The sequence below is a fragment of the Salmo salar genome, chromosome ssa13 (assembly GCF_905237065.1).
Source record: "Salmo salar chromosome ssa13, Ssal_v3.1, whole genome shotgun sequence".
NCBI classification, from domain to species: Eukaryota; Metazoa; Chordata; class Actinopteri; order Salmoniformes; family Salmonidae; genus Salmo; species Salmo salar.
The window spans coordinates 83,984,537-83,995,297 of record NC_059454.1 but is presented as its reverse complement, the minus strand read 5'-3'; positions in this window follow the sequence as shown (position 1 = coordinate 83,995,297).

Here is a 10,761-nt window from a genome sequence, read left to right as displayed (position 1 = left end):
GTACTTTAGCCTGCACCTTAGAGACTGCTGCCCTATGTACATAGAGTCATTGAACACTGGTCACTTTAATAATAATGTTTACATACTGTTTTACCCACTTTATATGTTTTTACAGTGGCGATTTTAGCATGTAAATCTTGGTGGGACAAAATAAAAAAATGGATGCATGCCAGCAAAGCCACTACACAACACTAAACAATATATGAATTGCACTATAACGGTGACAAACCAACAGCAGAGTCCCAACAGCAGTCCAAACACCTTACCACTGCTACACCTGGCTATCAGTGGAGCCTTGTCTGGCAGCAAAACAGTTCATTCAGCCTCATTTACTGCCTTTTAAAAAATATAGTTGATATGGCTGACTTCTTTAAACAAATGTGGTTTCTACTGACAATAGAGATGTACAAACTATGGCATAAGGGGACGACGAGCGGATAAGAGGCAATCCGTAACTTTGATTAAGACAATGAGTGAGCTGGGACGGACATATTCAATATAACTATTTGTTCAGCACTTTTGAAATGTACAGAGACAGAATTCAGAACATGGTTCGTTCTTACAGTATTCTCCCTGTACACCAAGTCAGAACCAGCTTGCCGTGCGGTAGCAGAGAAAACAGTTTATGACTAGGGTGGCTGGAGTCTTTGACAATTTTATGGGCCCTCCCCTGACACCGCGTGATTTAGAGGTCCTGGATGGCAGGAAGCTTGGTCCCGGTGATGTACTGGGCCGTACGTATTACCCTCTGTAGTGCCTTGTGGTCAGAGGCCGAGCAGTTGCTATACCAGGCAGTGATGCAACCCGTCAGTATGCTCTCGACGGTGCAGCTGTAAAACCTTTTGAGGATCTGAGGACCCATGACAAATCTTTTCAGTCTCCTGAGGGGGAATAGGTTTTGTTGTGCCCTCTTCACAACTGTCTTGATGTGCATGGACCAAGTTAATTTGTTGGTGATGTGGACACCAAGGAACTTGAAGCTCTCAACCTGCTCCACTACAGCACCGTCGATGAGAATGGGGGCGTGCTCGGTCCTCTTTTTCCTGTTGTCCACAATCATCTCCTTTGTCTTGATCACGCTAAGGGAGAGGTTGTTGTCCTTGCACCACACGGCCAGGTCTCTGACCTCCTCCCTATAGGCTGTCTCATCGTTGTCGGTGATCAGGCCTACCATTGTTGTGTCATCAGCAAACTTAATGATGGTGTTGGAGTTGTGCCTGGCCGTGCAGTCATAAGTGAACAGGGCGTACAGGAGGGGGACTGAGCACACACCCCTGAGGGGCCCCCGTGTTGAGGATCAGCGTGGTGGATGTGTTGTTACCTACCCTTACCACCTGTGGGTAGTCTAGGATCCAGTTGCAGAGAGAGGTGTTTAGTCCCAGGGTCCTTAGCTTAGTGATGAGCTTTGAGGGTGCTATGGTGTTGAACGCTGAGCTGTAGTCAATGAATAGCATTCTCACATAGGTGTTCCTTTTGTCCAGGTGGGAAAGGGTAGTGTGGAGTGCAATAGACATTGCAGCATCTGTGGATCTGTTGGTGCGGTATGCAAATTGAAGTGGATCTAGGGTTTCTGGGATAATGGTGTTGATGTGAGCCATGACCGGCCTTTCAAAGCATTTCATGGCTACAGACGTGAGTGCTACGGGTCGGTAGTAATTTAGGCAGGTTACCTTAGTGTTCTTGGGCACAGGGACTATGGTGGTCTGCTTGAAACATGTTGGTATTACAGACTCAGACAGGGACAGGTTGAAAATGTCAGTGAAGACACTTACCAGTTGGTCAGCGCATGCTCGGAGTATACGTCCTGGTAATCCGTCTGGCCCAGCGGCCTTGTGAATGTTGACTTGTTTAATAACCTGTTGGGGCTAGGGGGCAGTATTTGCACGGCCGGATAAAAAACGTACCCGATTTAATCTGGTTACTACTCCTGCCCAGTAACTAGAATATGCATATAATTAGTAGATTTGGATAGAAAACACTCTAAAGTTTCTAAAACTGTTTGAATGGTGTCTGTGAGTATAACAGAACTCATATGGCAGGCCAAAACCTGAGAAGATTCCATGCAGGAAGTGGAAATCTGATTTGTGGAATCACCTTCAACACTTTGCCTATGAAACACACCGTGAGTTAGGATTCATTTAGCTTCCACTAGATGTCAACAGTCTTTACAAAGTGGTTTGAGTCTTCTCCGGTAGAAACTGACCGAACGAGAGGCCTGGAAATTTGGTCATGGGGAAGGGCCATTACTACTATGACTCGGGCGCCCGTGGGTACCCTCTCCTTCCGAAACGTTTAGTAAGACAATGCAATCGTCCGCCTTGAATATTATTGAAGCTCTGATTGAAAAAGGCCCTAAAGATTTATGTTATACAACGTTTGACATGTTTGAACGAACGTAAATATATATTTTTTGCACATTCATGATGACAAGTCCCGCGCGCCTCGTACATTATGAGTAGCCTTTGGAACGCGCTAACAAGAAGGAGGTATTGGGATATAAATTATTAACTTTTTCGAACAAAACTACATTTGTTGTGGACTTGGGATTCCTGGAAGTGCCTTCTGATGAAGATAATCAAAGGTAAGGGGATATTTACAATAGTATATTTGATTTTAGATGGTTCCAAGATGGCGCTAACCTGTATCGCCTAGCCTATTTTTCTAAGCATAGCACCTCGTTTATTGCAAAGTGTGATTTCCCAGTAAAGTTATTTTTAAATCTGGCAATGCGGTTGCATTCACGAGATGTTAATCTATAATTCTTTGAATGACAATATTAGATTTAAACAATGTTTTCGAATAGTAATTTTGTAAATTGTAGCGCTAATTCACCGGAAGCATTTGAGGGAAAATATTTTCTGAACATCACGCGCCGATGTAAAATGCTGTTTTTATATATAAATATGAACTTTATCGAACAAAAGAATGCATGTATTGTGTAACATGATGTCCTAGGAGTGTCATCTGATGAAGATTGTCAAAGGTTAGTGCATAATTTTAGCTGGTTTTCTGCTTTTGGTGACGCCTGTCTTTGTATTGAAAATAGCTGTGTGTAATGTTTTGTCAATGTACTGTCCTAACATAATCTAACTTTATGCTTTTGCCGTAAAGCCTCTTTGAAATCGGACAACGTGGTTAGATTGAGGTGTTTATCTTTCAAAGGGTGTAAAATAGTTGATTGTTTGAGAAATTGAAATTATTAGATTTTTGCTATCTTGTCAAGCAATCCCGTTACCGGGATGAGAACGGGAAGGGGTCCCATAGAGGTTAAAGGTCTTACTCACATCGGCTGCGGAGAGCGTGATCACATAGTCATACGGACCAGCTGATACTCTCATGCATGTTTCAGTGTTACTTGCTTCGATGCGAGCATAGAAGTTATGTAGCTCGTCTGGTAGGCTCGTGTCACTGCCACATCCGACGAGCGTCGGAGCCGGTGTAGTACGATTCGATCTTAGTCCTGTATTGAAGCTTTGCCTGTTTGATGGTTCGTTGGAGGGCATAGCGGGATTTCTTATAAGCTTCTGGGTTAGAGTCCCGCTCCTAGAAAGCGGCAGCTCTGCCCTTTAGCTCGGTGCGAATGTTGCCTGTAATCCATGGCTTCTGGTTGGGGTATGTACGTAGTCACTGTTAGGACGATGCACTTATTGATAAAGCCAGTGACTGATGTGGTGTACTCCTCAATGCCACTGGAAAAATCCCAGAACATATTACAGTCTGTGCTAGCGAAACAGTCCTGTAGTTTAACATCTGCTTCATCTGACCACTTTTTTTATAGGCCGAGTCACTGGTGCTTTTTTTGCTTGGAAGCAGGAATCAGGAGGATAGAGTTATAGTCAGATTTGCCAAATGGAGGGTGAGGGAGAGCTTTGTACGTGTCTCTGTGTGTGGAGTAAAGGTGGTCTATAATTTTTTTCCCTCTGGTTGCACATTTAACATGCTGATAGAAATTCGGTAAAGCTGATTTAAGTTTCCCTGCATTAGTCACCGGCCACCAGCAGCATCGCCTCTGGGTGGGCGTTTTCCTATTTGCTTATGGCGGAATACAGCTCATTGAGTTCGGTTTTAGTCCCAACTTCGCTCTGTGGTGGTATGTAGACAGCTACGAAAAATACAGATGAAAACTCTCAAGGTAGATAGTGTGGTCTACAGCTTATCATGAGATGCTCTACCTCAGGCGAGCAAAACTTTGAGTCTTTCTTAGATATCGTGCACCAGCTGTTGTTTACATAAATGCATAGGCCCCCGCCTGTGTCTTACCAGAGGCTGCTGTTCTGTCTTGCTGGAGTGTATAACCCGCCAGTGTATGTTCTTAATGTCTTTGTTCAGCCACGACTCTGTGAAACATACGATATTACAGTTTTTAATGTCCCATTGGTAGGATATACATGCTTTCAGTTCGTCACATTTTCACATTTTTATTTTCCACTGATCCTCACATTGGAAGTTTCCTTCTCCAGCGACTCACGGGGATCGGGGCCTGGTCGGGTGTCTGCAGTATATCCCTCACGGCCGACTCATTGAAGAACTCCTCGTCCAATTTGAGGTTAGTAATGCCAGTTCTGATGTCCAGAAGCTTTTTTCGGTCATAAGAGACAGTAGCAGCAACATTATTTACAAAACAAGTTACGAAAACGCGAAAAAACAAACAAAATACCATGATTGGTTGGGAGCCGATAAGACGGCAGCCCTACCCTCCGGCGCCATCCTGTTGACAACTCTCTGAGTTTACGAACTCTGGCACTCCAGATTGAATTTACGAATACACCCGTAGTATAAACCAGAATTTAGTCTTGAAATCTTTGGTTATTTAGTACATGGCCTCACATGTGAATCCTTAAAGAGATGGGTGGGGCTAAGGCTTAAGAGGGTGTAAATGATGCTGAATTGGTGTAGACAAAGCGCTCTCCAGTAGGTTTACCAAAACAACCTCAAAAATGAGGTTACAATTTTATCAACTTTCAAAGCAGAATTACTTTCCCATTGTTCCTCAACTGTACAGTCGTGTCCAAAAGTTTTGAGAATGACACAAATATTAATTTCCACAAAGTTTGCTGCTTCAGTGTCATTAGATATTTTCGTCAGATGTTACTATGGAATACTGAAGTATAATTACAAGCATTTCATAAGTGTCAATGGCTTTTATTGACAATTACATGAAGTTGATGCAAAGAGTCAATATTTACAGTGTTGACCCTTCTTTTTCAAAACCTTTGTAATCTGCCCTGGCATGCTGTCAATTAACTTCTGGGCCACATCCTGACTGATGGCAGCCCATTCTTGCATAATCAATGCTTGGAGTTTGTCAGAATTTGTGGGTTTTTGTTTGTCCACCCAACCTGAGGATTGACCACAAGTTCTCAATGGGTTTAAGGTCTGGTGAGTTTCCTGGCCATGGACCCAAAATATCGATGTTTGGTTCCCCGAGCCATTTAGTTATCACTTTTGCCTTATGGCAAGGTGCTCCATCATGCTGGAAAAGGCATTGTTCATCACCAAACTGTTCCTGGATGGTTGGGAGAAGTTGCTCTCGGAGGATGTGTTGGTACCATTCTTTATTCATGGCTGTGTTCTTAGGCAAAATTGTGAGTGAACCCACTCCCTTGGCTGAGAAGCAACCCCACACATGAATGGTCTCAGGATGCTTTACTGTTGGCATGACACAGGACTGATGGTAGCGCTCACCTTGTCTTCTCCGGACAAGCTTTTTTCCGGATGCCCCAAACAATCGGAAAGGAGATTCATCAGAGAAAATGACTTTACCCCAGTCCTCAGCAGTCCAATCCCTGTACCTTTTGCAGAATATCAGTCTGTCCCTGATGTTTTTCCTGGACAGAAGTGGCTTCTTTGCTGCCCTTCTTGACACCATGCCATCCTCCAAAAGTCTTTGCCTCACTGTGCGTGCAGATGCACTCCCACCTGTCTGCTGCCATTCCTGAGCAAGCTCTGTACTGGTGGTGCCCCGATCCCGCAGCTGAATCAACTTTAGGAGACGGTCCTGGCGCTTGCTGGACTTTTTTGGGCACCCTGAATCCTTCTTCACAACAATTGAGTTGTGTCATTCTCAAAACTTTTGGCCACAACTGTAGTGTATGATATACCATTTTCTAGCTCCGAGTCTACTTTTATCCAAAAACACAATTTCGCTACATAAGATCGAGCCGGTTGGTCACATATGTTGATATGCTTCAGTTTGCTGCCATGTTACTGGTTTCACATTTGTCTCCAACGATCATAAGGTAAAATAGATCTAAAACAATTAGCATTTTTATTTATAATCCCTTTATCCAAACGGCTTACTCATTTACTTAGCTCTTATCAATAGCTTAGCCTCTTATCAACGTGTAAATTACAGTGCATGGAGAATGTCATTTTTATTAGAAAGAATAAAATAGATGTTCCACTTGGAACAGACAGGTTGCTTGACCTTATTCATCACACGTAAAGATGGTGGAATTATGAGGGTATTAGGTCAAGGTCAGAATACGGCATATCCATAGACACCTCCGCCACACCTTCATTTCTTTGATATCCACCTCCAACGAATAGTGGGTGAATAGCATGCTATTCTCATGCTTAAATTCAAGATCAGAATACACTGTGGAAGACCAGGGGGTTGGGTCAAAATGTTTACACAGATCAGACACAGACAGAGTAGGATTAACTCAGTTTCAAAGGGGTTTATTAAAATAATAGTTCAAAAGAAAAGAATTGGTCTCTCCCATGAGACCCTCTCCGGGGCACAGTCTTCTAGGCTCCGGGTCTTGCTGTATCCTGTGGGGATCAAAAACTGAACTCACTCCTGTTACCTCTGCAACCGTCCTCGCCTCGTGATGTATACGCCGTCTGTCACCAGGCCTCGACAAGTCTGCCTCTGATCGCTGACCTGCTGTACGCCACCCCCCCCCCTAGCTCTGTCAGGGAGGGGGCTGTCATCAGTGCGACGTATGTCTCCCTTCTCGATAGGGCATCCGCGTTTCCATGCTTCGCCCCTGACCTGTGCACCACAGAAAAAGAGAAGCGTTGAAGGGACAAGAACCACCTGGTGACCCGATCGTTTGTGTCCCTTCCCCTGGCCATCCAGACCAGGGGAGCATGGTCCATGACCAGGATGAAGTGGGTACCTAACAGGTAATACTTGAGTGTCTAGACACCGTTAGACACTTTCTCAACAATAGAGTATTTTTTCTATCTGGGTATCAGCTTTCGGCTGATGTACATGATGGGGTGCTCCTCCCCATCGTGTACCTGGGACAGAATGGCCCCTAGTCCCATATCACATGCATCCATCTGGACCAACATTGGCACGTGGAAATCGGGCGTTACGAGAATCGGATGGGAGCACAGCGCTTCCTTCAGGCGCCTGAACGCCGCTTCTGTCTCATCCGTCCATTTTCGGGAGGCGGGCCCTAGTTAGATCGGTGAGGGGGGAAGCTATAGCCGCAAAGTTGAGGATAAACTGGCTATAGTATCCTGCCAGTCCCAGGAAGGACTTGACCCGTGTCTTGATGCATGGAATGGGCCAGTCACGTACCGCGTGAACCTTCCACCTCCTTGAACCCTAGTTTGCATTTCTTTGGGTTCGCGGTCAACCCGGCTTGCCACCGCCTGGAGGCGTGTCAGGTGCTCTTCCCAACCTTGGCTGTGGATGATGATATCATCCAAATAGGCCGCTGCGTACTGCTGATGGGGTCGAAGTTCTTGGTTCATCAGTCGCTGGAATGTGGGCGGGGCTCTCTGGAGACCGAACGGGAGCACCCGGTACTGATACAATCCGTCTGGTGTCGAAAACGCTGTCTTCTCCCGGGAGGAGGCTGCCAACGGTACCTGCCAATATCCTTTGGTTAGGTCAAGGGTGCTGATGCACCGGGACTTTCCCAATCGGTCGATGACCTCGTCCACCCTCGGCATGGGGTAGGCGTCGAACAAGCTTATGTCGTTCACATCCCGGAAATCATTACAGAAGCGGAGGCTACCGTCTGGTTTGGGCACCAGCACTATGGGGCTGCACCATGCACTGTGGGACTCTTCAACGACCCCCATCCTCAGCATAGCCTCCAATTCCTGTTTCACGGCCTTCCTTCGGGCCTCCGGAATCCGATATGGCCTCTTTCGTACCATTTCCCCAGGCCGGGTACGGTTGTGGTGTTCAATGAGGGTCGTGCGGCCCGGCTTCTCAGAGAACACCGCCGTGTTCCAATCGACGAGCTCCCTGAGCTCTTGCTTCTGGGCCGGGTCGAGGTCCTCATTGCTCGGGACCACCACTGGTACGGTTGGCGTCCTGGGACCCGACCATAACACGGCCAAGGCTGTCCTCTTGTGCCACTTCTTCAACAGGTTCACGTGGTAAATCTGTTGGGGTTTCCGTCTCCCCGGTTGCCATACGCGGTAATTAACGTGGAATGGCCTCGGGATACCGGGTGGCATAGTCTACTATTACTAGGATGTACCGGTGTCCTCGTGCTGTTTTTACCAGGGGTCCCACTATGTCCATGGCGATGCGTTCAAAGGGCACCCCGATGATCAGTAGGGGACCAGTGGGTTTTGAAAGTGGGCCTTTTGGGCAGTCATTTGACACTCCGGGCAGCTGCGACAGTGGTCTTCCATGGCTCTCATCTCGGGCCAGTGGAACCGGGTGGCGATCCGTTCCCGGGTCCTCTCCATTCCCAGGTGTGCCCCCAACAGGTGGGTGTGGGCCAGCTGAAGAACGGTTCCCATGTACCGTCGGGGCAGCAACAATACCTCTCGAAGTTCCCCCTGTTGGTGTGACACCTGATAAAAAAAGGTTATTCTTGATTTGGAAATGGGGGTATCGCCAGTCACTCACCCCCGGAAGTAGCTGTCCATCCACCACTATCACTTGGGCTGCGGCGGCTTTCAAGTTGGGATCCTCCCACTGGGCTGTCCCGAATTGTCCCCTCAGTTGGCCCCCAGCGGGTGTCTCGACTGGCCCCTCGAAATCGAGGGGGAGGCTGGGCTCTTTCTCCAGTGGTTCCCCAGGGGGGGACGGGTTCCGGCACCCCCTCCGACTCCGGACCCGTAGATACAGGTTGGTCAACCGTTTGCTTCCGGGCCGCACAGGCGATGGGTCATCCTCGCTCTCGTCTTCGGCCGGCTTGTACCTTCTTCCTCAGCTCGTACCCCCAAAGGGCTGCGTACAGCGGACAATCTCGTCCCACTACGAGAGGTACCGGCAACTCTGGTACTGCACCCACCATCATCTGGCAGCTCCCTTGTGGCGTCACGATGTTGGCCCATACGGTTGGATACCGCTTTGTGTCCCCGTGAACACAGGAAATGGACATCTCCCTACCTCGTTCGGTCTCCTGGTTCAGCAGGCTCCAGGTTACGAGGGTAACCATACTGCCGGAGTCTAATAGAGCTTCCGTGTCATGCCCGTCAACCTTCACCGGGACCATGGGTGCAGTTGATTCGTGGGGTGCTCAACAGGAGTGCCCAATAGTTCACTGCGTGACCCACCTCGTCTCCGGGGCTTGCTGATGGCATCGACTCCTCTCGAGCCGGGAAATTCCAAGCAATGTGCCCCCGGGCGCCACACTCAAAACACCTCCTTTGGTCTCCATCTTGCTGGGGTCATTGGTGGCGGGTCGGCCCTACCCCAGCCGTCTCTCCAGGGGTTTGCTGTCCTTTGGCCCTGCCGACTGTCGGTTCGGGGTACACAGCAGTGGGACTGTCCTTCCGACTCCTCGAACGGGACGCCGACTCGGCCCGACTCCCACTCAGCAAGGCCTGAGTGTTCTGCTTCCAGGAGGCCTCCAAGGTCTGGGGTGCGAATAGACTCATGCCCTCTTCATGTCGTGGGGGAGTGCCCGTAGGAAGCGATCCAGGACCACTTTGTCTAGGATGGAGAGGGTGGATACGTTGGTTAGGAGCCATCCCCTGGTGACGCGCAATAGGTCGCTCATCTGGGCTCGGGGGGATGCGTCGGGTACAAACCTCCAGTTGTGGAAGAGTTGAACCCGATGGGCCAGGCTGTACCCGTAGCGGCTGAGTATCTCCCGTTTGAGTCTGTCGTAGTTAGCCGCCTGTTCATCGTTCAGGTCCCAAAACACCTTTTGGGCATTCCCAGAGAGGAACGGGGCCAGCAGACTGGCCCACTTCTGTCTTGGCCATCCTTCCCATAGTGCTGTCCGTTCAAACGTACAGAGGTAGGTATCGATGTCGTCATCTTCTGTTAGCTTGATTAAAAACTGGTTTGGATGTGATTCAGTAGACACTCCTCCTTGTAGCTTCCTGATTTCCTCAATGAGGCGGCCATTTTGTAGCCGCTGTTCCTCCAGCGTTCATTCCTGAACTGCCTGTTGGACTTGTTGGGCCTGGATGAACTGAGCTATCAACTCGTCCATGCTGATGCTGCGTAAACGTCAACCCTGATCTGACCACGTAATCAGAATGTCCGCATTCTCCACCACTTGTGGCAGACCAGGGGGTTGGGTCAAAACATTTACACAGATCAGACACGGACAGAGCAGGATAAGTTCAGTTTCAAAGGTGTTTATTAAAATAATAGTTCAAAAGAAAAGGTATCCCCCATGAGACCCTCTCCGGGATACAGTCTTCTGGGCTCCGGGTCTTGCTGCATCCTGTGGGGATCAAAACCTGAACTCACTCCTGTTACCTCTGCAACCGTCCCCAACTATACGGGACTCCTTTCTTCCCCCAGTCTCTTCTCTGTGTGCTGCCCTTCTGGCAGCTTTATGGGACTTGTACAGCTGGTGAGCAATCAGCCCTTGATTACTC